The sequence below is a fragment of the Sapajus apella genome, unplaced genomic scaffold, assembly GCF_009761245.1.
Source record: "Sapajus apella isolate SASKATOON/1434 unplaced genomic scaffold, GSC_monkey_1.0 scaffold46, whole genome shotgun sequence".
NCBI lineage: Eukaryota > Metazoa > Chordata > Mammalia > Primates > Cebidae > Sapajus > Sapajus apella.
This window is the reverse complement of record NW_022436986.1, coordinates 15,680,240-15,704,387: the sequence shown is the minus strand read 5'-3', so window position 1 is coordinate 15,704,387 and position 24,148 is coordinate 15,680,240. Positions and strand designations below refer to the sequence as shown.

General features: G+C 47.6%; 1 protein-coding gene across 7 annotated transcripts in view; it reads left to right on the top strand.

Annotated features, from left to right (window-relative positions):
- PTPN3 (protein tyrosine phosphatase non-receptor type 3) overlaps nt 1-24,148 on the top strand; it is a 163,823-nt gene that overhangs the window by 30,689 nt on the left and 108,986 nt on the right. For 2 of the 7 annotated variants that reach the window (XM_032240312.1, XM_032240309.1), the window contains exon 1: nt 7,883-7,979. The exons of 2 other annotated variants lie outside the window; for them this stretch is intronic. The gene's annotated coding sequence lies outside the window, so the exon portion shown is untranslated. Of the gene's footprint in view, nt 1-7,882; nt 7,980-8,368; nt 8,536-24,148 lie in introns of those variants that run through there. 3 more of the 7 variants (XM_032240313.1, XM_032240310.1, XM_032240314.1) reach the window with 3 other exon arrangements.

Below are 24,148 nucleotides of genomic sequence, written 5' to 3'. Positions count from 1 at the left end.
GGGGAGGGGAGGGGAGGGGAGGAGAACAGAGGGGAGGGGATGGGAGGAGAGGAGAGGGGGGAAAGGAAGAAAATTCAGAAGGTACAAAAAGGTTTATGGCAAAAAGTAAACTTTCATCTCATCCTTCCCCTACCCCACTCACACAGTTCCTCTTTGGGAGGTAATGACCTTTCCAGTTTCAGTTTTGTGTGTATCCTACATACTTCGATGTGTTTATTTTAAGGTCCATTGCTCTTAGCAAACATCACCATCACCACTACTACCCCTGTTACCCCTGCCTTTCCAGTCACATGGTTAGCTTGCTTCTGGTCTCAGGAGAGCATGGTGGATAACATCAGAGACCCAAGGTCAAGGTCAGAAAGCCTGAGAGCTGAAGGTCCCTATTTGTGGGTAGGATATGCCCTTTCTCCATCTCTTCTCCCCTTTCCTTCTACCCCTTTCTATGTGCACCTCCTTTAAGAAGCTGATGTTCTGATCCTCAGTTCCATCCATCCAAGCAGCAGTGATACCTAGAAGACCATTAGTAAAATTTCCCACCCTTTCGTTTATTACTCAGACTATGTTCTTGGTGTACATATATTGGAGGTTAGGACAGAAGTTAATAAAACTTTGGTGTATACAAGATTCTTACAGGCCGGGTGCAGTGACTCACACCTGTAATCCCAATACTTTGGGAGATCAAGGCTGTAGGACTGTTTGAGCCCAGGAGTTCGAGACCAGCCTGGGCAAAATAGCAATACCTCATCTAAACAAAGAAACAAACAAAAAAATGTGCCTCTAGTCCCAGCTACTCCAGAGGTTGAGGTGGGAAGATCACTTGAGCCTAGGAGGTGGAAGCTACAGTGAGCCATGGTCACATTACTGCGCTCCAGCCTAGGTGGCAGAGCAAGACTCTATATAAAAAAATATATATATGTATATATATATAGTAAATTATAAAATGCAGGTTCTTGGGTGCCACACCCAGAGATTCAGAAGGTCTTGGCTCAGCCCAGGAGTCTGGTTTTCCACTTGTACTTCTTCCCCCATGGTGACATGGCGATCGTGATATACATGGCTCCTGGATCACAGTTCTAGAAACACGGCCTTCACTATTCTTACTGACTCTCATCCCTAGAATCCTCTATTAGGGATTACTGATTATTTCCTTCATCGTTGCTGGTTTTTCAAAGTCATGACCAGTGTACGGCTATTCTATATTACCTGGGTGTTTTTCTCTTTGTTTTCAGTATATGAACTTTGAAGTTGTTGTTGAGAGACTCCTGACAAATCCATTTTCTGTGGGTTTTATAAGATGACACTACCCGTTTCAGGGAAGGCCATTGTTTAAATATGGTCAGTTGCAGTTCAGGACACCAACTCCATTCTCTGCATGTCTCATCGTCTCAGTTTCTGTTGATGGAAGCATCCTCAATGCTCTGATTTTCCAGAGCAGGATCTTAAAGTCCCTACACTTACATTTGTTTTCCCATATGGCAGCAAATCCATATGGTGGTCCATGGGTATATCACCGTCTGGTCTTCTCTCAGTTTTATAGTGTGTGCACCCAATGAGTGTTTTTCAAACTCCTTCCATCCTTGAGGGCTCCCACAAGTGTTCTTGACAGTCTGGGAATCATCTGAGTTTATCGTTTAATATTATCTTTCCAGCTCTATGATAATATTAAAAATATATGTATAATCTGGACGTCTGGCTGACCCCTGATAGCAGAGGGCTGCTACATAATTTTGGTTCCCTTATTTGAATCTGTGTTTACCACCAAATTAGCATCAACTGACCTCCAAGGGAAAGAATTTACCTCTTGATGAGTTGACAAGCACATTTGGCAACCATGAGGTTGACTTGGTTTCCTGTCCAGCTGAGACTGAAAGGCCGAGTCCTTCCTGGGCCTGGCAGATGAAGGGAGGGCCCTCAGATTCTGGTGCCTGATACCTCTCTGACTCCATCTCCTGCAGCTTTCTCCCTTGCCCACCAGCTTCTTTAATCTAGGGAGGCTTCCTCAAGGGCCTTGGTACTGCCCAGCCTATTCTCTCCGACTAGAAGATTCTCCCCCCAGATACTGGCAAGAATAACAACACCCTCATGTCCTTCAGGTCTTTGCTTAAGTGTTTGCTTAAGTGATTACATTTCTCAATCCTATTTAAGATTACAACTCTCTGCCCCCCATCCCTCTCCCTACTACACTTACCCAGCTCTTTTTACAATTCACTTATTTCTCATGTTTATTGTTCCTTGTAGTTTGCTCTGTTAGACTGTATGCTCCATGAGAGCAGGGCTTTTTTTGTTTTGTTCACAGATGTCTCCCAAACACTTAGAGTAGTGCCTGATACATAGTAGGTACATAATAAATGTTTAATGAATTTTCCAATGTCTAATTGACAATCCCTGCATCACTGCTCTTGTACTCATACTAAATTTGTCAGTTTTGCAGACAAAACCCCTCTTTTACAGTGATAATTTGCAGAGAAAATACTTTTTTTTTTTTTTAAAGTTGGAGTCTCACTGTATCACCCAAGCTGGAGTGCAGTGAGTGGCACGATCTTGGCTCACTTCAACCCCTGCCTCCCGGGTTCAAGCAATTCTTCTGCCTCTGCTTCCCGAGTAGCTAAGATTACAGGTGCATGTCACCATATCTGGCTAATTTTTGTTTTTTTGTTTTTTTAGTAGAGACAGGGTTTCACTATGTTGGCCAGGCTGTTCTGAAACTCCTGACCTCAGGTGATCTGGCCACCTCAGCTTCCCAAAGGGCTGGGATTACTACAAGCGTGAGCCACTCCACCCGGCCAGAAAAGGCATTTTTCAATAGATAAAATATTAAACTGAAAAGTTTGTGTTTTCTCAAAGTGAGATCCATCGATTCCAGGAGCCTCAGAACACAGGCTCAGGGGACAAAGTGTCCTGAATTTGAGTAACACTTCTCTAGCATGCTCCTGGCTGACCACCCTCTCACTCCTGGGCCAGGAATAAACACCTTGCTGGCATTCGACACACCTGGTGACTCTTCCTTGTCGGTAGGCAGGTTGGGCTTCACCTTCCATGAAAGGAGCCTCTTACTTTTTTTGTGCAATTCCGGAGTAGCCATTTTCGCTCTCCTTACATCATTTTCTTTAGCTTGCTAACTTTTAAATTTATTTCATTCTTCCATATTACGAAAGAAACATACATACAATTTAGAGAACTATGAAGACATACGAAAAAAATGTCCAAAGACTTGAAATCATACTAATTTGTAAAAGATAACTTCTGTAGCTTGCCTCTCTGCACATAAATGCAATACTCAGACACACCACCAATAATATTTTGGTGTAGTTTTTCTAGTTTTTGTTCTATGTGTATGTATTAAGTTGAAATATAGGAAGTTGCCAATGTTCAAACATTTTGATCCATAAAAAGGCAATTAATTAATTAATTATTTATTTGAGATAGAGTATTGCTTTGTTGTCCAGGTTGGAGTACAGTGGCACAATTGGGGTTCACTGCAACTTCAACCTTTCAGGCTCAAGTGATCCTCCCACCTCAGCCTCCCAGGTAGCTGGGACCACAGATGGGTGCCACCATATCTGGCTAATTTTGTTCTTATTTGTAGAGACAGGGTCTCACTATGATGCCCAGCCTGGTCTGGAACCCCTGGGCTCAAGCAATCCTCCCACCTAAGCCTTGCAAAGTGCGGGGATTACAGGCATGAGCCACTGCACTCGACCTGGCAGTTTATAGTTCAACCTAGTTAATTTCCACATACCATACCATGTGTATTTTGCATCATACTCTTTTCCTGTCGTTCTAACAGCACCACTTACCCATGTATTTATGGATTCTCGGGCTCTTCGTGAGCTTGCATTAACAGCACAAATAATTGATGAGCATTAGCATCTCAGCACAGAGCACTGCTTTGTAAATCATTAGAGCAGTGCAAGTAGGGCAGACTTCGAGTCTTGATATGAATGACAATCCTCAGTGATTCTTCCATGAGACTCTTCCTATAAATTCCCTCAGTCAATTGCCTACATACAGTGCCTGGCACCAGATTTTCGGCCCCAATGGCAGCTTCTGGGAATGCTGCTAATAATTATGTATAGTTGTTCATCTCTTTTTCCTCTTGTTCCTCTGTATGAATCTGGTCCATCACCAGTGATGTATAGTCAGTTTGTAGTTTATCTTCCTCTCCAATAAAATCATGCTCTTTTGTTTCCTTTGTTGTTATTATTTTTTGTGGTTTCTGGATTTTTGAGCCAAGTACAGTCTACTGGCACTAAGACAGCTGACTATATTTTTGAGCTTTGCAGGAGGAGGGCTGCTCTTAGAGTCCTGGCTTCCTCTCAGCAAACATCATCAGGATTGTCAGCTCTCCATCATTTCATCACAGCAAAGTCCTGAAGAGTCCATGGACCAGGCGGTTCCATCACGTTGTGATCTTGCCTCCAAGGTGATTGCCCAGAGACAGTAATCTATATGGGTCCTCTCTGGACCAGTCTATCTGGGACTGAGTACAGCTCTATTCCCAATTAGACCTTAATTTGCTCTAGACTTGACTGGGTTCAATGATACACTAAGAAGATTATATTTCCATTCAAAAGCCCCATTTACATAAGGTTTGGGAGCTTATAAGATCAACGGTCACTGGTAGTAATAATCTCATGTCACTCAAGGTACAACACCTTACAAGGATAGACTTTAACATTTTGGCCCCAAGAATAAAACAGTAACAGGAGACTAGAACATTTAAGGGTAATCTGTAGCCTATAAACACATCAAAGGGTACAGAAAATAAGGCAAAAAATACACAAAGTGAGATGACATATGGCTTCTCTTATCATCAAAACATGATATTCTACTACACAGAGAGGCAGTGTGTCATAAAACCTAACACCCTGGCTTTGAGATCAGACTGACTTGTGTTCGAATCCTTACCCCCTTACTAGCTGTGAACAGCCCCTAGATTGTTTTCTTATCTATAAAACTGAGCTAAAACACTTACTCTGTAGTGATGGTAAGGATTAAAGAGAGAATATATATAAAATATTGATCACACTTGAGCTTGATAGTAGCAGTTATTATAACTAGATTTACACAAAACAAGAATGTTTAATTTGATCCTTTAAATGCTTATGATTGCAAACATGTCATTGTGACATTAATAAACATTAAAAAAAAACCTTACTACTGCAAAAGAATCATACTCGTTATATTTTCCCATATTTCCTTCTAGTCTTGGTGAATGGGTCAACGCCATCTTTACACAACCTATTTGTGTTTTTAGATTTGTTGTTGTTGTTGAGACAGAGCCTCGCTGTGTCACACAGGCTGAAGTGCAAGTGGAACCATCACAACTCACTACAGCCTTGACCTTCCGGCCTCAAGAGATCCTCCTGCCTCAGCCTCTCATGTAGCTGAGGCCACAGGTGCATGCCACCACACCTGGATAATTTTTTTTTTTTTTTTTTGTAAAGATGGGGTCTTGCTATGTTGCCCAGACTGGTACTGAACTCTTGGGCTCAAGCTACCTTCTCACCTGGGTCTCCCAAAGTGCTGGGATTCCAGACGGGAGCCATCGCACCTGACCTGTTTCCAGCTTTTTTTCATTTAACATTGTACCCTAAGTTTTCCCTTTGCAACATGGTCTTTTTAACTTACTGTAAAATAGTTATTATTTCAACTAAAATGCCATAACCTAATTCGTCATCCCTCTTTTGTCGACTACTTAGTTTGTTTCCATTTGGGGAGTATTCTTTCATTTAGTTTCTGCTTCTGTTATGGTGATTTGAAATGCATGATTTTGAAAATACGTAGGTCTTTCCTTTAGGTGTACGCATGTTTCTAACTCAAATTTGAGGGCATCGTTTAAGCTAATGGCTGTTAGCTGTGGGGAAAGAAAAGGTAGTTTCAGTCTAGGGGTCAGCAAATTAAGACAACTTCAAGAATTCACACATCTACCGCTGACCTAGGTTTCATCTCAGCAGTTGGCAAACTGGCATGCGGATGATGGCTGATGGAGGTAAGCACTCAGGAAAAGGATCTTTAAAGTGGTGTAAACACGTTCACGTTCCTGATTTCATACAACTTCAACTCGCGGCCCAGATGGGAGCGTAGGTATTCACAATGGTTGAAGCACAAAGAGGGTAAAGCAGCGGTAAAGGACTGAGAACGCCTCCTGCCGAGCCCGGGGGCACTGGGAGGAGCTCTGCAGGGGGCGTCGCCTGCCCCCTCAGGGGGCTCCTCCTTCCCGGGGCTCCGGCCCCGCCTGGCTACGAGCATGCCCAGTGCGCACCACGCCCGTCCTAGTGGTGCTGGGCGGGTGCCGCGGCTCCAGGTTTTGCCAGCGACTCGAGCCCCGGCCGGGCTGGGCCGGGTGGGGCGCAGCGCGTGTGCCCCGGCCCCGGGGACTCCCGAGCTCCGTCGGAATTCCCCACGATGCGACGCACGGGCGGCGGCGCTATCCCGGGACGTGCGACTCGTGGACAAGGACAGAAATGAGGTTCCAGGAGCTGCCGGGGCCTCCGTCTATCTCTAGAACGACCGGTCCCCAGGACCCGGCACCCAGGCGCGACTGGAGGGTTCCAGCCATCTCTGCCTCCCTTCGTTCATGTACTCAACAAATAATGCTTAAGCGCCTACTGTATGCCAGACAGTATTGCAGGGGCTGGGTCACTGCAGTAAAGACAGGCAGAGCCACAGCCCCAAAGCTGACATTCAGGAGGGAAATACATAATTAAACAAATCGGAGGAAAAGCCAAAGACACCGACCTCATCTGCTCCTCTGCCCTCCTTGCAGTTCCCTAAGCAACCCGGAGCCCTTTGGGGTCTTTGCACTTGCTGTTCCCTCGGCCAGAAATGCTCTTCCCCGCTTATCTGAAATATCACTATCACCTTCTCAGTGTCACCCGATCTGACTGCCAGATCAGACCGCCCCATCGGCTCAAGGGCGAGATCCGACCGCTTCCCTGAAAATTCACTGCGTACCTTCACCCTCAAGCCTCCTGACCCCGCTCTTTTTCCTCTTAGAACTTGTCACTTTCTAGTATACTACATAGTTTGCTAATTTGCTGTTTATCTGTTACCTGCCCCTCTTCCCCCAAACTCCACCAGGGGAAGAGAATTTTTGTCTATTTATTCACCACGCGAGAAGAACTGGAATAGATGCTCAATAAATAATTGCAGATAATGGATACATCATTAAATGCTATGAAGAAAATAAAGTACCTGGAGTGGCTAGGAGCAGAGGGCTAATCAAGGAAGGTGGTCAGGAAAAGCCTCTCTGAGGAGGGGACCTATGTACAATGAGAAGGCGCCGGCCATGTGAAAAGATGGGCCAGGACGTCCCACTGAGGAAAAGGCGCGCGCCAATGTCCTAAGGCTGGTGAAGTTCGAATGTATGACGGACAGAAAGATGCTCTAGGAACCGCAGGCAGGCAGGTGTGAGATGAAAAGGAAGTGAGAAGCAGGAGCACAGATCAGGTAGGGGCCCCATGAGCCTTGGGACGGTTTAATCAGGGAAGCTTACTAGTGCCACGGGACGAGAACTGGACTGGGACTCAGTAGGACCTCAGCTCAACCGCGCATCCGTCGCGCAAGACTCCTCGTTTCAAAGTTTCTTTGGGCGCCAACTGCTTGCCTTTCCTAGGCATGAAATCACTGAGGGCCAGGCACACAGTAGGTGCCCAGTCATGTTGTGGAACGAACGGCTGCATGCATGCGAGAGAGAACTCAGGGCCTTCCCGCAGCTCGGCGGAGAGCCCCGGTGGCCCTAGGAGAAGCGTCGGGGCGCCCCAGGGCGAGGCGGGGGCGGGAGAGCACCGCAGGCCGGCCCGGGCGCCCGCCCCCAGCCCGGCGCGCGGGCCCGTCGCGGCCAGCCGGGCCGGCGGGAACCGCCCGCGGGCGGCACTGGGCATGCTCAGACGGCGGCCAGGTCGCGCCGCGAGCGAGCTTCCGCGCCGCCCGCACGCGCGACCTACCTGGGCGCCCCGCGCCCCTGGATGCTGCAGGTACGAGCCGGTGCGACCACAGCGGGCCAGGGGCAGGGCGCGGGGCGGCCGAGAGCCGGGGTCGCGCTCGGCGCCACCCTGCCCCCACCCGTCCCTGGGGCGCGCGGCGGACGCGTGGGCGGGCTGGCGGGTGCCGCAGCCCCAGGATCCCCTCACCACGTCGGGGCAGGGAGGGGGCGTCCCGCCGCGCTCACCTGGCTGGGACCCGGCGGGAGGGCGCGGGCGGGGCGCCGGGTGGGGCTCGGCCGGGGCGGGCGGGCGGCCGGGACGCGGCGCCGGAGCGTGGGCGTGCGCTCCGGCCGGGCAGGGGCGGGCGCAACCCGCGGAGCCCGTGCTGCTGGCGCCGCCGAAGGACCCCGCGCCGCCGCGACCCCGGCTCGGGGCGCCGAGGGGGCGCACAGCCGGCAGGGAGCCAGCCAAATGCGGCGGCCAGCTCTCGGTTCCCAGGGCGAATCCGCCTCTCGGCTTTCAAAGATGGCATTTCCTGGGCCTGGCACGAAACTCCAGCGCCAATAAACCCTCCCCGTTCCGCGGCCGATATGGAATGATTTATCAGGTACCTGCGGTGAGGCAGCTGCAGAGGGGGAGTGTTTGTGAGAGTGCCCAGCCCCCCGGAAATTCCCATTTTCAGGTACCTAAACTTACTTAAAGTTGCGGTTGTCTTAAAAATTCATGGGAAGTTGAGAGATCTTGACACCTGGGTTTTCCGAGCTGGTGGAGCTTGTGACTTGGAAACTGGAGACCTCTGTTCAAGTTGGGCGCCCCCTTGGCCAGCTGGTGACCTTGGGCAAGTTGTTTAACCTCTCTGGTCCTGTTTTCTCCCTTGCAAACAGCTGGTAATAATGCCCACCTCGCTGGGTTGTTGGGTGGGTTAAGTGGGATAAATTATGTGGAGGTGTTTGGCACTGTGCCTGGCACAAAGCTAGCAAGCAGTTGGCGTGATGTGAATTTAATTCGTTTAGAGACCCCAGTGGCTCTCATTTCAGCAGGAAATTAGAATTAGGAAACCATCTTCAGGGGCCAGTGGTGGAGTGACAGACCCTGTCTCTGTGCCCAGGAGAACTTCTGCCGAAATCAGGGCCTCGGAAAAACAATTTAGCCAAATTGTAATCGGAGAGCATCTTCTTTAAAAGCAGTTTTATACATTCAGAAACTCCAGAAGTTGGCAGTTTGGCTCCACTTACAAAAGAGCTGTTTTGCAAGATGATCCATCTTGCAAATGTTTAAGCAGATGATGGGAGAAAGTAAAGCCTGCTTAGGAAAATTTCTGTTATAAAAAGCTCCCAAATCCAACTTTAAGTGATTATTTAGATCAGGATTTCTCAGCCTTGCACTACTGACATTTGGGGTTTGATAATTATTTGTGTCTTGGGCATTGTGGGGTTTAGAAGCATCCCTGGTCTGTAGATTCCAGTAGCAATTCCTGTCCCCCAGTTGTGCCAACCAAAAATGCCTCCAGGATTGTCAGATGTCCCCTAGGGAGCAAAATGCCACCCCCGCACCTCTTTAGAACGACCAATTTAATTCTTGCTTTCTGCCATTAGCCTGAGTTGTTTGAGAATTTCAGCTTGTGCTTTTATAATAAGCTTTGCATAGCCTTATAGAACTTAGAGTACATTCACCTGTATTAGCTCATTTAATCTTTACAACTCCCTTGTGAGGCTGGTGTCACTCCCATTTTACAGATGAGGACATTGAGGCTCTCAGCAGCCAATTATACAGTATGTGGTAGAGCTGGGATATAACCCAAGTCTCCTGGTTCCAAGAGCAGGTCTTTTTCATCTGCATCAAGCTGCCTGCCCTTGCTTGTATGGAGACTTTGATGAAATGGCTTTCTGGCTGATTAAATCAAGATGTGAAATATATTGGAAGCTGGAAACTTTTTTGAGATTGACTAGTTGAAAATTAACAAGAGTAAGCTATTATCTGACAGAGAAGGCCGTTCTAGTTAAATATTCTAGTTTATAGCGAGCTCCCATAAATCCCACATGCAGTTAATGGAATACCAATTTGCAGAGAATTAGAATAGAACATGCCTAATACTCTGTATTGATCCTGCATTGTCGCTGGTGATTTGCCATCTCCTAAAAAGGACTCATATATGCAAATTACACATTAGCTGGGGAATATAAAAGGTCAAGTTACTGAAGGCATCTCAGAGTAGCTGAGGCATTTATTGAGCTTCTGTATGGCAAATGCAGTGCTGAGTGGGGATGTGGGGTAGGCCCATGGAGCCCAGAGATTCCTGGGTGCCTGCATCCACTTCCCTGCAGGAAAGGGCAGGCCCTGGTCAGGCCAGACAGGTGGTGGGCCCTCAGACAGCTTTGGGCAAGAGAAAAAGCCCAAGTTACTATGGAGGCAGATTCACGATCCCACACCATGTCACCAGTCATGTCTCTGAGCTCTCAATTCATCTTTTATCATACAGAAGATACTCTGGGAGTTTCTAGCATTCTCATTCAAGTCTCAGAGACCTGGTTAGGGAGGCAAGGTCAGAGACAAATCTTATCCCTGGAAGAAGTTGGGGTTCCGAGGTGGTAATTGGCTTCAGGGAATTGAGACCAATGCCTTATTGGCTGTGAACTGGATGGTTTCACACACATTGGGGTTTGTTGCTGCCAAACCCCAACCCGCTCCCCCACTTACAGTTAAGAAAACTGAGCTAGCAAAGGTAGAGTGAGACGGGGGGCAAAAGGGACCAATTTTGACCTGAACTACAGGTCCAGGCACACAAAAGACAACATTTTCTAGGGCAGGCATTACCTACCAGAAGGGCTGAGCTTTGGGGATGGGAGGGAGAGAGGGAGAGAGAAGACATGGTACCCTGCCTTTCCCCAGCTCTCAGAGTTTGTGGTAGTTGAGAGGAGGCCAGCAATTTGTGGTCCCTACATCTTTCCCCAGGAGAGCTCACCTTCCTTTCAGCATTGTCGTCCTGGAAGTCAGGGACAGCTCTTCTTTATCTGTTCCCAAGATCTGTTGTAGAAGCTGAAATGCTGAAGACACCCAGCACATACCCTGCCCTGGAAGGGCTGGTAGAGGCAAGGTAGCCTACCCAAGCAGCAGCTCTTCATACCAACCCTAACAGAGACGGGAGACCAGGTCAGTGTCCACACTGCTCTTGGCTGGGTCCAGGTCACTTCAGACTCTGATCTGATAGGTGTCTTCTTTCTTCTGGCTGAGAAGGACCTGGGAATTGCCTGGTAGGCTCCAGGCTGAAAACCGATTTGGTAGTGGGTTCTAAGACCCAGAAATCTTGCATCTACCGAGCTTCTGATTGTGTGTGCACCTGAAGCCTCCTGCTGCCCCCAGGTTTACTTGTTATTCCAAGACCAGGTATCAGCACAGATTTAACAGCAAATTCAGGCATTTATTGAGTCTCTACCATATTATTAGGCCATAGGGCTGCAGAGGTGAACGCCGAACCCCTGCCTTGGAAGGATTCATGGTGGATTTGGGAAGACAGTGACATTTGTGTGTGTATATATGCATCTCCATCCATCTGTCCATGGTCCTGTAAATGCTTTAAAAGGATAAGCTAGATGCAAGAGACACCAGAGGATTCAGCCATTCGTTCTGATGGGTATCAGGAAACACTGTGGGGAGTAGTTCTAACCATGGGGAGAAGTTAGTTCTAACTTCAAGGCATAATTGGAATTGAGCCTTGAAGTTAGGAACAAGATGGCATTCGGGGCAGGCAAAACAGCAGGGACAAAGGTATGAAGAGACTTTGTGTATTGTAGGCATGGGGCCTCTTCAAGTCCAGTCTGGTCTGTTTTGTTTTTTTAGACAAGGTCTCACTCTGTCATTCAGGTTGGAGTACAGTGGCCTGATCAGGGCTCAAGCAGTCCTCCTCATACCTCACACCTGGGACTACAGGCATGTGCTCCATGCCCAGCACATTTTTTGTTTTTTTTGTGGAGACAGTCTGTGTTGCCCAAGCTCATCTTGAACTCCTGGGCTCAAACAGTTCTCCTGCTTCAGCCTCCGAAAGTGCTGAGATTACAGGCATGAGCTACCGCACCCAGCAAGTCCAGCCTCTTGGGGTTCACTAATGCAGAACCCGTCTGCTGTGGTTAGGGTCTGCCTCATCCTCTACATGGGCCAGGCCTCGCCCAGTTCAGGGCTAAGTGCCGATTCTCCTTCTTTTCACCCGGATGGAAGCGATGCCTCTGTGTTGTCTTTGAGACAGGAGTAACTTCTGCGGGGATGCCTCTGGTTTTAGTTATCAGCACTAATCTGGTACTTGCTGGCTGCCACACACTGTAGTGAGGGCTCTCCAAATATTAACTTAACTCATTTAATCTTCACAGCAACCCTGTGGCCAGGCTGCCTCCCGGGTACAAGTAGGTGGGGGCTGAACTCCTCTGCCCAGTGTATGTCCCTCTGTGGGTGATGCTCTGATTGTGGCATGGCCCCCCCTGGCTGCCTTTATATCGATGATAGATAAAACTGCCTTTACAGTCTGAGTTGCAATGGAGCACTGACTGCCACGGATTTTTCTCCCTGACCCCATTTCCTTTACGGGGCCGGCAGGACTCTGCTGACTACATTTTCTGAACCAAAGATTAGGATCTGTAGTGTGAAAAAAGAATGTGTGTGCCGCTGCTTTGTGCAGGAGGAGGCCTGAGAAGTGTTTGGATACTGAGAGAGTGGAATTTCTGAAACATTTTGATGGTTTATGTGGAAAGTTAGGACAGAGGATTTGAAATTGGGATCGTCCTGGAAAATTCAGGTCCCATGATTTGCTATTAGGATACACAAGCTTTTAGTAAATGTTTAAGCAGTGTAGAGTGAAGTGAATTTTCTATACTGAGCCCCAGTAGGGAACAAATGCTGCTTTTTAGCCTCAAAAGCTTACTGATTCCTTCCAGCCCCATTTTACAGATGGGGTGAAAAACTGAGGCTCAGAGATGAAATAACTACCAAAGGGCACGGTGTTTGTAAGCAGTGCAGCTGAGATTTGTCTTTTTGGGTTTTGTTTTGTTTTGTTTTGCTTTGCTTTTTAAATATAGAGACAGGGTCTCACCATGTTGCCAGGCTAATCTTGAACTCCTGGGCTCAAGTGGTCCTCTTGCCTCGGCCTCTCAGAGCTGGGATTACAGGCATGAACCACTGTGCCTGGCTGCAGCCTGCATTTGAACCCAAGTCTGTGCCTAGACAAATCATTTGTTGAAGTCAAATAAAATATAAAAACAGATATTTCTCTAAATGTAAAGCATTTTACTTGCGAAGTAAGAATTATAATTTGGGATACATATACGGACCAGGTGGTCTTTGGTTTGCCTAGAAAACAAAGAGAAGGTTGGGAGTTTCGTTAGAATGAGAAATGTTACGAATTGTTTTGAGAGAAAGTCCATTGGCACTGGAGAAGCTCTTAGGGAGCTGGGAAACTGATTGTTACATAAAGGTGGTAGATAAAACTAGTCTTAGAGTTGCAGCAAGCTGTTTCAGTAGTTATTAAATAAAACTGGTTTTAGGTTCTACCAGGCAGTTTTAGCAGCCAGGCTTGCAGATAATTAATATTTTTGGAGCGGTGTGCCCTAAGTATTTTGCCCCTGGCCTCTCGATTTACTTGGGCATGACCAGAATGACCCAAATTGTATCATCAACTTCCACCCCATGAACTGAGAATCACAATAGCACCTATTCCCTTTAAATTGACTGTTGTAAATGAGCTAATGATGGAAAACCAACTAAGGCAAAACTTAGTATAGATAAGGGGTCCCTCATTTTGTGGTCAGACCCCTGACCCTCCAGACAAGTGCTTAGATCTGTGTTCAGTGCTGAGAGTCGCTGTGGGTGAGTGAGGGTCCCTCCCAAGTCAGGACCACAGGTCCTGGTTCTCAGGACTGAAGGGATGTTCCAAGAGGGAGCAAGACTGGGCAGGGCCATGGCTGCCTGAACGCTGTGCTGATGAGAGGCCCCTGGCGTAGGAGCGGGGTTGGAAACCTGGCCCATGCATGTTACCTCTCTCAGCCACATCAGCTGAAGGCCTAGCCCAGAGGTTCTTGGTGAGGAGGCAGCAGCCAGCTCCATCAGCCACTCTTGGGCCTGGGGAGGGGAGTTTAGCTGCCCAAGTTCAGTCTTCGCCACTGGCTCCCCACCCACAGCCCCTCCCCTGGTCTGGTTGTCAAACGCATACATGGTTCTTGTAGAAAATAAAAGTGTCAGGGAGCACAAGAAAAGTCATGTATGAGGCTTCTCATGAAAGCAGCTGGCCCACTCTCAGCACTGCCCTCCCCTACTTCCATGGGCTCTCTACTCCACAGACGAGGGAGTCTTCCATACACTGCTGTTGCTCTCAAAATGAAGACAAAGCTGATCTCTCAGCATCTCCCGCAGGCCCTGTGTTCATGCTCTTTCCAGCCTCACCTCACTGTGCTCCTTCCTGCTGCAGGGCCTGCAAGAGCCTGGAACCCTCTCCCCCTCCCCATTGGTTACTTTCTCCTGTAGGTCTCAGCTCCGTGATTGCAGATGCCTTCGCTCACCTTCCTGACTTGAGTTAAACTGTTGCTATAAATGTTCGTGCCACCAGAACTCTCTTCATTATAGCACATTTCCTAGTGACAATTTCGCAGTTTAATTAGTGTAATTATTTGTATTGGTACCCGTCTCCCAGCTACAATGTAAGCTGTGTGAAGCCAGGGTCTCCTTTTCTTTCTTTTTTAACTTTTTCTAAGCTTTATTATTTTTTTTTCTTTTAACGTTTGATCCGATTCAGACCCATAGGAAAGTTACAAGAATAAATCAAAGAAGTCCCATAAACTCTTCACCCAGATCCCCCAGCATTACCATTTTATCCTTTTTATTTTATCCGTCTCTGTGTATATCTCTCCTGAAACATTTGAGCGTTATTTATCAATGCCTCCTTTACCCCTACATATATTTCCTAAAAGCAGTGATATTCTCTTCCATAACTACAATACTAATTTTAGAATCAATAAATTGATATTGCTACAACACCATTTACCTAATCTATAAACCTTAAGTTTTATATACTTTTTTTTTTTGAGAGAGAGTCTCCTTCACTCTGCCACCCAGGCAGGAGTGCAGTGGCGTGATCTCGGTTCACTGCAATCTCTACCTCCTGGGTTCAAGCAACTTTCCTGCCTCAGCCTCCCAAGTAGGTGGGATTACAGGCGTGCGCCACCACACCTGGCTAATGTTTGTATCTTTTTGTGGCTATAGGGTTTCACCATGTTGGCCAGGCTGGTCTCGAACTCCTAAGTAATCCGCCTGTCTCAGCGCTCCAAAGTGCCGGGATTACAGGCATGAGCCACCGTGCCGAGCCTAGACATTAAGTTTTGCCAGTTGTCTTAGTGATGTCCTTGTTTATAGCAAAAAAAAAAAAAAAAAAAAAAAAAATCTCTTATCATGGGTTGCATACAGTTGTCGTGTCTCTTTAGTTTCCTTTAAACTAGGACAGTCCCCCAACTGTTCTTTGTCCCTTGGGACCTTGACGTTTTTGGAAAGTACAAGCCAATTATTTTGTAGAATGCCCCTCACTTTGAGTCTGTTTTAACTCACCCTTTTGTCCCCAGTGTCAAGCACAGTGCCTGGACCATCAAATGCACTCAGTAAATATTTGTTGAATGAGGAGAAGGAGAGATAGAAGGAGGTGCAAGGGGAAAGTCAGCAGGTTTCTGCTTTCCTCCACCCCCACACCTTTCCCTGCTGAGGGATGTGTTTTGTTTTCGTTTTTGAGATGGTGTCTCACTCTGTCACCCACAGAGTGCAGTGGCACAATCTTGGCTCACTCCAACCTCTGCCTCCTGGGTTCAAGTGAGTCACCTGCCACAGCCTCCTGAGTAACTGAGATTACAGGCGTGGCCACCACGCCTGGCTAATTTTTTGTATATTTAGTAGAGATGGGGTTTTGCCATGTTGGCCAGGTTGATCTGGCACTCCTGACCTCAAGTGATCCACCTGCCTCGGCCTTCCAAAGTGCTGGGATTACAGGCGTGAGCCTCCCCACCCGGCCTGGATGTTTAGTTGCAGTCATACTGTATACAGGTTTGAATCCTGCTATTTTTATAACAAAGCTTTCCCCTCAAAAAAAAGGCTTCCTGAGAAGATAGTGAGCCTGCTGTCTTTTCAGGTATACAAACAGAAGCCAGATGATGGTTTGGCAGGGATATTGCAGAGGCAAATGGAATGTTTGATGAGGGGTGAGACTTACCAGGTTGGGAATCGCTGCTAATTCTGAGGAGCCTTCTCTAATTGCAGCTCTGACTTCACAGGCCTAGAACCCCAAGAATAGTGTAACTATAATTTATCATTCAGACCAGAACAATTTGAGAATAAAAGGGGTGTTATTAATAATTGTACCTGACTGACAGGCCTCAGCTGGGACTGCCCTAGGTAAATCAGGACGGGTGGTCACCCTATTAAAGAGTGACTTGGAGTTTGAGATCAGTGCAGGGTAAACCAGCATGGAAAACCCTCCAGCACTAGGAATCTTCTGCGTGGATAAAGACAACATTAATCTCTGTGTGGCCTGCAGGCCTGATGTTTGTGGCTTTGGTTCCCACACCTCTGTGTTCCCACCTCCAGTGGGGTTCCGCTTCCCAGCTTTGTGCCTGCCACACTGGCCTTTTGTCAGCCCTCACCTCACCATAGTACTTTCCTGCCACAGGGACTGGCAGAGTCTGGGACCTCACTCACATACCCAGGCTGGATGGGGGGGCAGGGACAGGGTTTATGGTAGATGCACAGAGAGGCGAACAAGCCAGCTATGCTTCCCACTGACCAGTTTCTAATAGAATGTGAGAGCCAGGGTGTGTAAGCAAGGAAGGGCAGGAGGCGGGAGTCACCCTAGGCCTTATCTTCTTTCCTCTAGTGCTCGCACTTCCACCTCTTCTTCCTGCACCAACGCCCACATCCCTGTTCCAGCCCTAGTTCTAGATCATGACTGTTTCTCTGACCTTTGGCAAAGGCAGGGAAGCAGGTGGCATAGGGGACCCAGGCACAAGAGGATGGGCATTGGATGAACAGTAGGTGCAGACAGGGACTTGGATGCAGAGAAGCTGGGCAGGAAGCCAGCATCTAGGGATCCCAGTAACAAGGTCACTACAGGGCGATTTATCAGGAAGCCTAGATTTGTAATATCAGGTGACCAGACACTCCGGTCAAGAGGTCAGGCCCTGGGATCCGTACAGTCTGGTTCTTCAACTCACTTTCTGCCTAGAAGAAAATACAAACCTTGCCTTCTTGGATTGCAGAGTATTATAGGATGAGAATGTGATGATAATGGAGCTATTTTCTGGGAAGCATCCCAGTCATGTGAACTTTAAGAACACTGTCCAGTACAGTCATGTTTTTATTACTCTAGGCATCAGCAGCTTTAATGGAAAAGCCAGTTAGTAAAGGAATGTTCCAGTTCTTAGAATGCAAGATACTAGTACTGTTTGAATGTTGGAAAGACTTTCTGGTTTAACTGTGTTATTAGATTTTACTGCTTTGTGGCTCACGCCTGTAATCCCAGCACTTTGGGAGGCCTAGGCAGGTGGATCACCTGAGGTCAGGAGCTGGAGACCAGCCTGACCAATATGGTGAAACCCCGTCTCTACTAAAAATACAAAAATTAGTGGGGCATGGTAGCATGTGCCTGTAGTCCCAGCTACTCGGGAGGCTGAGACAGGAGAATTGATTGAACTTGGGAGGTGGAGGTTGCAGTGAGTTGAGATCACGCCACTGCACTCCAACCTGGCAACGGAGCGAGACTTTGTCTCAAAAAAAAAAAAAAAAAGTACTTCCGCCTGGGCATGGTGGCTCATGCCTGTAATCCTAGCACTTTGGGAGGCAGAGGCGGGTGGATCGCCTGAGGTCAGAAGTTCAAGACCAGCTGGCCAACTTGGTGAGTCCAAGACCAGCATGGCCAACTTGGTTAGACCCTGTCTCTACTGAAAATACAAAAAAATTACACAGGAGTGTTGGTGGGCACCTGCAATCCCAGCTACTTGGGAGGCTGAGGCAGGAGAATGGCTTGAACCCGTGGTGGGCTGGGGAGGGCGGCACAAAGGTTTTTGTGAGCTAAGATTGCACCGCTTTACTCCAGCCTGGGCGAAAGACCAAGACTTTGTCTTGGAAAAAAAAAAAAAAAAAAAAAGTACTTCCTACCCCACATAGCTGCTTAAAAGCATTTAGTTTGGGGTCACTTTTTATATGACAGCACATGTCACACAGTGTCAGAACTGGAAGGGACCTTAGAAAAGCCTTTTCCAGCTCCCTCTTTTGTGGATGGAGAAAATCGAGGCTCTGCAAGGGATTAACATACTCAAGGGCACACAGTCGATGGCAGAGCAGGAGCTGGTACCCGTGTCTCAGAATTTCCAGCCCCTAGATCTTGGGTGTGTTTTCTACATCTCATCCAAGGAAGTTTCTCAGAAAGGCCATGTATTTTTATTTGGTTAATACCCTTTGGCATTTCTCTAACTATAGAAATGTGTTGTATTGGCGTTGAAGCAGTTAGGCATTTCTTGCTGAATTTCTCTTTGTAGGAGTTGCTAGGCTGTCTTTTTTTTTCTTTTTGTTTTTATGTGAAAAAGATGATGTATACCTTCTACTGAATTTCCACATCCTGTAGTGGTGTTTCTCAAACTATAGCACATCACCAGGAAAGCTGGTTAAGAGAGGCCGTTGGGCCCCACCCTCAGAGTATGTGATTCTCTTGGTCTGAATCAGAGCCTCTGGCGAGGCCGGCAGGTTTACATTTCTAACAAGCTCTCTGATGATGCCACTAGTTTAGCTGCCGGGACTGCCCTTTGAGGTCTGCTGCCCGGGGTTTCCTGTCAGTTTCAGATAATGTCCTCTGTGCTTTGCGGCCAGCTGGGCCCTCCCTGCTCTCAGTCTGCACCATCCTCTTTCCACCTGACTTTCTCCCCTCTCCAAGTCTCCTGGCTGCTGTCCTAACCTCTCCAGGTGGCCCCACCACCTCCACCTGTTGCCCTGTGATGCTCGAGGCCATCTGTGCAAGCCTCCTTTACTTTATCCCTTCACTTTCTGGCCCCTCTCTTGCTGACTTTCCTCCAGTCTAGAAAAGTAAATGTCTCTGGCTCAGGCTTACCTCTCCACTAACTTCCTACCACCTGAAAGTGGAGCTGGCCCCACCTGATTTCTCCCTTCCCTCTCACCAACAAGTCTCCTGGAGGAACAGTTCGCAGTAACTGAAAAACATTTACTTTCACTTCTGTTGATGAGAAATACCATTCACTTCCAAGAGTTCAGGTTTTCTTTCTTTTTTTTCTTTCTTTTCTTTTTTTTCAGACAAGAGTCCCTTCTCACCCAGGCTGGAGTGCAGTGGCGCAATCTTGGCTCACTGCAATCCCTGCCTCCCGGGTTCAGGCAATTCTCCTGCCTCAGCCTCCCAAGTAGCTGAAATTACAGGCGTGCGCCACAGTGCTCAGCTAATTTTTGTATTTTTTGTGGAGATGGGGTTTCACCATGTTGGCCAGGCTGGTCTCAAACTCCTGAAAGAGTTCAGGTTTTCTATACCTATAAAAAAGGAGTGATGTTTAATTTTTTAATCATAGTGAAATACACATAAGATTTACATGTTAATGATATTTAAGTGCACAATTCATTGATATTAAGTACATTCACATTGTTGTGCAGTCATCACCACCATCCATCCACAGAACCCTTTTCATCTCACTAATCCGAAATTCGATACGCATTCAGTAACTCCCTCCCGCAGCTCCTGGGAGCCGCCATTCTACTTTTTATCTCTATGAATTCAACTACTATAAGTGCTTTACTTAAGTGGAATTATACAACATTTGTCCTTTTGCGACTGGATTATTTCACATAGTATAGTGCTTTAAGGTTCATCCATGTTGTAGCATGTGGAAGAATTTCCTCCCTTTTAAAACTGAATACTATTCTGTTGTATGCCTGCAGTACACTTTGTTTATCCATTCTGCTGTTGGTAGACACTTGGGTTGCTTTGCCTTTTGGCTGTTGTGAATAATGCTGCTGCAAGCATGGGTGTGTGGAAAGACACAATTTTGATGAAAGGGAACTCACAGCCTCAGGTGGGATGTTTAGGCATTTAGAGCAGTCCGTCCTGCACTTACCAGGCTTCCCCACCTGCCACTTGAGCAACACTGCTCTTGCCGCAATGTCCAGGGACTGCTCACTTGTTAAGACCAGAGGCAGGTTCTCATATCTCAGCTAATTTGGTCAGAGAAATTCTTCTCTGTTTCAGTGCTTCTGTGATGCTCCTGTCCCCTCCTGCCTTCAGCCCGCCTTGGCTCTTCCTCTGCTGCCTGTTCCCTTTGTCCTCTGCTCTTATGTCCTGTAGGCCTTTTCTGGTAAACTCAGCTGGTCCTGTCAGGGGGTCATAGGCCTGTGTCTCCAGTCCGGTCATCTCTGGGTATATTAGTCCATTCTCACACTGCTAATAAAGACATACCCGAGACTGGGTAATTATTAAGGAAAGAGGTTTAATTGACTCACAGTTCCACAGGGCTGGGGAGGCCTCAGGAAACTTACAACCATGGTGGAAGGGGAAGCAAAGACAACCTCCTTTACATGGCGGCAGCAAGGAGAAGTGCAGAGCAAAAGGGGGAAAAGCCCCTTACAAAACCATCAGATCTCATGAGAACTCACTCTCCTGAGAACAGCAGCATGCGGGTAATTGCTCCTGTGATTCAGTTACCTCCCATCTAGTCCCTCCCATGACACATGAGGATTATGGGAGCTATAATTCAATGAGATTTGTGTGGGGTCATAGCCAAAGCATATCACTGGACATTTCCAATCCTGCATATATCAGGTCTGCACAACTTCTCATGAGTGGCCTCCTAGGCCCTCCTCTGCATTTCTGAAATGGAGCTCATCACCTTCTTTCTCAAAAATGCCCTCTCCGCTAGTGACACAGTCTTCTTGCTTAGAAACCCAAGGTCACTCTTCACTTGCCCCCCACACCTGCCCTGGACAAGCCAGCCCACCACACCTCAGAAATCCCTTCTCCAACCCACTCTTCTCCACTCCACCCAAACTGAGTTCGCTCGCTTCTCTCGTTTGCCTCTTTTGCTCACTGTCACAAATAGGCCCCTTGTGCCTGTACCTCCTTCACACAGCTACCAGAAAAATGTTCCCTTAAAAAGCACAGAAGATCACCTCATTCTGTGCGGGCTCCATCTGGCCTTGCTTTTCCTCGTCTTTTCTCCAACCCCGCAAAATGTACGCTCTAAGCCAGGGCTTCCCAAGCCTTCATGCTAAAATGCAAATACATACTCAGCAGGTCTGGGCTGGGCTCTATACTCTGCCTTTCCAGCACCCTTCCAGGTGATGCTGGGATGCGGTCCGTAAGCCACCATATGTTGAGTAGCTGGACTCTAGGGGAGATCTGTGTTTCACAGAGTCCTGCAGACCTGTCTTCAGTCTGTTCATAGTGCAAGAATTTCTAAGTTTTATAATGTTTTCTGTTTTATGTAAAGTTAAATATTTTTAATCGTAAACTTAGATTTGTTGTTGCAGTGGTTATTTGCTATTAAAAGAATTTCCAAAGACCAAGAAAGGCTTCAGTTTTCTTCCGAGTTACTAAATAGGTCCAGGTGCAGGGGCGTATGGGGGTCAGGGGTGGGTCTTGAGACTGTTTTTCCTTTAAAGGGGTACATACTGCAAAGGAGTTCCCTCTCTTGAGCTGCTCCAGGGCAGAGGCTCTCCCTTACTCAGTCTTCTCAGGATGGCGGTGGAAGGGGAGGGAGAAGAGTGGTTTCCGCAGGAGGAGGTGAGTGTGGAGACTGATGATTCCGGCAAAGAAGACTGGGCATGGAAGGGGAGCTCTCCTGGGGAGGGTGCTGCCAGCCACAGGAGAAGACGGCAAGGACCTGGGGGCTGGATCTTATATGACTCTTTACTTTTTATTTTTATGTATTTTTTTTTATTTGTTTTCCAGTCCTTTTCAGTTATGGGCCTTCAAAAATAATATTTCTCTGTGCTGATTCCGAATTGAATTTGTCTGACTATGAAAACAGTTTGTAGTTGCCTTTTAATTTCCTTAGTCACTTGGCAAACATCAGAAGTTGAGCAGTATGAAAGGATTTGGAAAAGTTGTATAAAGCCTACTATTTTTTAGCATTTAGTTTATTGGACTTACTTTCTTCCCTTTGAAATGAATTAGACGTTGGGAAAGTTTGAAATGCTATCAACATACATTTGGTCCACAAATATTTATTGATTGATGTGTGTCAGGAATCACAGGCATATCAGGGTAGACTATGTTATAGTGTCAGATGCTATGGGAGGCGTGAGGATCCATACGACTAAGATAAAGGCCCCTTTACCAGGGTTTACAACCTGCTGGAGGAGATGAGCAACATACACAAATGACTGCTGTGAGATAGTAAGGCAAGGCCTGGGAGTGGCACAATTGCTGTGCGTAGGAATGTAGTGGTGACAGTGGTCCTTTGGGACTACTTTCATGTGCCACTAAATGAGGGGGTTATGTTCTGAGAAATGCAACCTTAGGCGATTTCATCATTGTACAAACATCGTAGAGCGTACATGCATAAACTCGGGTGGAATAGCCTACTAGACACCTCAGCTATATGGTAGAGTCTTTTATTCCTAGGCTACAAACCTGTACAGCATCTTACTGTACTGAATACTATAGGCAATTGTACTTTTTATTTTTTTAAGACAAAGTCTCACTCTGTCACCCAGGCTAGAGTGCAGTGATGCCATCACGGCTCACTGCAACCTCCATCTCCCAGGTTCAAGCAATCTGCCCACCTCAGCCTCCCAAGTAGCTGGCATTACAGATGCACACCACCACACTCAGCTAATGTTTGTATTTTTAGAGGACCTTCCAGGTGTGACCATGGCTCAGCCTCAGGCAGAAAGTAGTGCCTTCTAAGGGGAATATAACTGTGGCCTCATTTTTGTGGAGACGGGGTCTCGCCATGTTGCCCAGGCTAGTCTTGAGTCCACCCACCTTGGCCTCCCAAAGTGTTAGGATTACAGGCATGAGCCACTGCACCTGGCCTTATATGACTCTTGATAAGCCTTTGCTGTTGAGGAGCCAGCTGGAGAAACCACTGGTAGGGGAGCCTGGGAGCCAGGCTTTGTCCTAGCCCAGGATGGGGGGTCGCAGAGGGCTGAGGACCGTGTGAGGATGAGTGAGCAGGAAGTAGAGCTGCATGCACCTGGGAGAATCAGGACCTTGCCACAGCAGGAGGGTCAGAGAAGCAAGTGCCAGATAGATGTGGGGTGAGGGAATGGCATGGATATCAAACAAGGGTGCTGCTGACTTTGACCAACCTGCTCCAGAAACCTCACTACCCTCCTGTCTCCTCTGAAGTCCAGGTGCCTCAGTCCACCACTGAAGAGTTTTTCAGGATCTGGCCACTACTTCCTCTCCCACGTGTTCTCCATGACTTTTACCTCTTGGTTCTAGCTCCAGCCAAGGGCCTGTTCCTCACTTCAGATCCAGATGTCCTTCCTCAGCCCTAAGCTTCCACAGAAGTGGCTCAGCCAGGCTGCCATGCTCAGTGTTAACTCTTAGCATAGGTAATAAGTCTGGGACCATCCCCATACCCCCACTTGCCCACTCCAAGACCCTGCTCCAGCCTCCTGAGCCTCGACCACCTCTCCACAGTGGAATGCCCATGGTGTCTTCACCTCACAAGGTTGTGTGATGATCTCCTGTTGACACAGCAGCATGCTAAGTAGTACTCAGGCAGAGCTGGCTCAGCTGTCTGGACAGAGGGCCTGCCGTGGGACATGTCCACAGCTTGAGGTAGAGAGAGCTGTGGTTGGTGTGTGCCACCCAGGGCAGGATGGGGCTGAGGTGCTTCTGCCTGATGTGGACGCTCCAGAGGTTGGGGTTGGTTCACTTAGTAAATGTTGAAGGCACCAAAAGATGGCAGCTGGCGACAGAGTAAAGAGGAGGAAGTTGGAATTAGGATGGAGAGTGCAGCCTCTCTCACTTTAAAATGATTCAGATTCTGTAGGTCAGGGGTGGGGCCTGGGACTCTGCATTTCTAGCAGGTATTCAGTGATGCTGAAGCCGCTGGTCCAGAGACCACACTCTGAGCGGCATTCATCCAGACCATGATTAATGATGGGGATCCTTGCGGAGGAGATGGTAGAGAAAAACACATGCACAGCTTAAAGTATGCCCAGTTTTTCTGCCTGGCTGCTTGGAGACACCTCAAAGGGGC